Source organism: Anthonomus grandis, chromosome 12, assembly GCF_022605725.1.
Source record: "Anthonomus grandis grandis chromosome 12, icAntGran1.3, whole genome shotgun sequence".
NCBI lineage: Eukaryota > Metazoa > Arthropoda > Insecta > Coleoptera > Curculionidae > Anthonomus > Anthonomus grandis.
In genome coordinates, this window is record NC_065557.1 from 19553531 (window position 1) to 19557306 (window position 3776).

Sequence of the window (3776 nt, forward strand, 5' to 3'; positions counted from 1 at the left end):
TGCCCCCTAACCGATGCCCCGTATCCGCAGATTGGATTTTCAGATAGTCAATATTCTAGAATCACAAAGTACTTACCAGTATCTGTTAAACAATGTATCACAAGATCCTGTGTGTATTTAATGTTTTCTTCTTTAGCGGCAGATCCCAACCGCATTTTAAGTTAGTAAGTAGTAGCTAGTTCAAAGCTAGTAGGTAGCAGTGGCAGCTCGGCCTAAAGGGCCAAGGAGCCGTGGCACTGGTCTGATTGAGACTGAGGGAAAATGAATAAATTAAACAATTTACTTCAAAATCAAAATAAGCAATGATATAAAACTAAAAAAGAAGAAAAAAATTTACACATTTTCCATTTAAATTATAAGGAGATCATCTGTAACTTGAGAAAATGCGATTTTGATGTTACTTTAGAATCAGCAATGGACATGCACTTAAGTGAAATCGGAAGTTCATTATACCCCGAAATAGCGTTAAAAAGAAAACAAGATTAAGGTAGAAAGAAAAGGAAGAGCCGATAATTTACTTATACATCTTAGATTGACGTCGTGCACATCTCTTCGAAAACTGAATTTTTCACGAAGGTAAGCAGGGGAGGATGTACCAAGCAATCGATGCATAAAAACGGCCAACTGGTGAAGATAAACATTCTCTACGCGCAACCATCCAAGAGTACACATTTTTTCTGAAACTCTGTCATATTTTCTCAAGTTAAAAATGAATCTAAAGCACTGATTTTGGAGCTTTTGCAAATGATACAGGGTGACTTTAGCTAAACAAGGAACATAAAAAATATTACAGCAGTTTATAATAGGAATTACTAAGGACTCCCATAATTTCTTGCGTACTTTGTAGTTAATGATATTTCTATTAGCGTAATGGTTTGAGCGCAAAATAGGATTTTTTAATTACGTCAGAAACGTGCATTTTGAATCTCAAGTCCTCCTCGAAAATTACACCAAAATTTTTAATGTTATCAACTATTTTTAACTGCGCTCTCCCCACAAATAGTTGTAAATTATTCAAGACAATTTTTTTCTTATTTTTTGAAGAGAAACACATTACAGAACACTTGCTAGGATTTAATTTTAAATGACTGCTCGACGAGAAAGTTGAAACACATTTATTTTACTAGAATCCCCCAATACGCATCAAGTATATAATATATTTAAAAGAATAACGCATCATCCGCAAAACCCTAAATACTGCAATATTTAAGAACCTAATACATGCCTGCTATGTATATTAAAAATAAGATAGGACACAAGACGGATCCCTGTGCTACCCCAGAACTTATATAAGAGCGGTTTGACTGAGCTTAATTTTCTAATACCACCAGTTGCTTTCTTTCAGAAAGATACGACCTAAAGAAGTTTAATGAAGTATTATAGAATTCATAATTGGTGAATTTTGCTAAAGGCAGGCTGTGATCCAACGTATCGAAAGCTTTAGAAAAGTCATGCAATACGAGCGCCGTAGTATCACCTCTATCCAAAGCCTCAATGATTTCTTGAGTAACTTTTAACAAGGCAGACGTGTGCTGCTTTCGGAAACCAGGCTGGCCCTGTGGGATTATGTTATTTGTTATAAAGAAATCATAAATCTTTGGCTGAATAAACTTTTCCAAGACTTTCGAAATTACTGGAATAATGGATATAGGTCTAGGGTCGCAGTAGACCTTTGGACTACTGATTTTTTTGATTTTGAGCTAAAGGCATTTTAAGAGAAGTCTTCCAAACAACAGGAAAAAAACCTCTTTTCAAACAGGAGTGTATAACTTGAGTCAAGTGAGGAGCAAGATGATTTACACTACCACAGGCAGTAGATTTAAGGTCTAAAACTATTTTTGAAATTTCTGCTAGAGTGGTTAAGCGAAATGAAAACTGGAGATCAGGATTAAATGTATGATTAGGAAAATATTCGACTGTCTCTGGGGAGTTATATAAAGGACTATAAACTGATGAAAAATAATCATTTATTTTCTCAGGATTTTGAAGGATTACAGGTATAGAATAGTTAGAAGAATTTCTGAGACTAAGGTTTTTTTATTGCTTTCCATAGTTTTTTACTATTGCTGCTTTTTTGATGAAGTTCCAAATATGCTTTTATTTCCCGCCTAATCATCCCCACCACCGAATTTCGTAGTTGCTTGTAAAATCGCCACTTGGGCAAACTCTTAGACTTTTTAAATCTCGATAACGCTTTATTTTTTTTTCTTTTATAAAGAGTTTAATGCTTAGAAATCCTTGAGGTAGTTCCTAATGTCTCGGGCATGTGTCTCAAATAATAAACAAATGTTGCTGAATAAATACTCGACTTTTTCACCCAAACGATAAATATGGTAAATATTATCCCAATTTATTTCTTCTAGATCAGCAAGAAAATCATTCCTGTCGACAAAACACCTAAAATTGCGGTAAGACCTATATTTTAGTTCTTCATTTTCAACCTTCATCCTGACGTCACAAACTATTGCATGGTGATCGGAAATTAAATCAGCATTCAAAGTATAAGAAAGTACGGTACTTGTGGGTTTGTTAAAATAAATCAAATCAATCAAAGTTTGTGTGTTAGCTGCTACACGAGTAGGCTCATTTATTACCTGGGCAAAATCATATGCAGAAAAGCAATCCAACGAAATATTGTCTGAAAAATGATTCACATTGGAATCACCGAGAATAATAACATTATCATATTGTGAACATGCAAGGGATAAAATATCGTCAAAACAATAAACACAATGACGTAGATCTCCCCTAGAAGGCCTATAGAATGAGCCGACAATAAAAAGTTGCCTTCCTAAACGTAATTTAACGAATAAGCACTCGAGATCAAGGAAGAAATCAAAATCCTCAAAGATTAAACGTCAATATGTTAGAGAACAATAAACATATTAAATGAAATTCAACCATTCAGCAAGCCGGTTCATATAAACTTCTATCCGATATATCTGTTTCAATAAATAAAAGATTAGAGGCCTTGGAAATTTGGGATTTCTTTTTGCAACAGATTAGGGTTCGATTTACTTTTACAGGACATCTAATAGCTATCTCATTATTTATGAAAGAATATTTTATTGAATAGTGAAAAAGCTTTTTATACAAATTGCTTTCTGAAACCATTAAAGTTTGTCCGTTCTCAGAGAAAATCCGTCCAATAACAGAACTGCAAGTACTTTATGAAAGAGATGAACTTCCAATCATTTCCGAGACATTCCTCTTTCGGTAGTTTCACAGGAAAGGTGTTTTATCTTCCCTATCCTTTTTTCTTGTGAGCATTTTTAATATTTTTATACTTTCCCCAATTTTTTTTTTCACGCTCGGTAAACTTGTGCCACTGGTAAGTAGTAAACCTTAGTTAAAGTAGAGGGGACTATAGTTATGCGTAAAGTGTATGAAATTTTAAATTTCATTTACTCTTTAAATTTATTATAAAGCAAATAAATATATTATTACATAATCGTTCATTTTAATGAAGGCAATACGCGAACTTTTCTGATACTCTGTGGACATGAAGAGAATATTAGAACATAATTAATCATTCCCTAATCATAATTTTATATTGTATAATAGTTAAACAAGAATATTTGTATTAATTATAACAATTATCGTCGGTTGTAAAAATACGCGGTCTATTATGTGCGAGTAGTCTGTAAAGAATGGCTTTGCGCCGTATTCCGATGAACTCTACGTGCTCTGAGATTGACGATTGAAAAGCCCATTCTTACTATTAATCTGCGCAAGCCTAGCTAAATGACAGACGTGAAAATAGAGTGAGAGGGGTG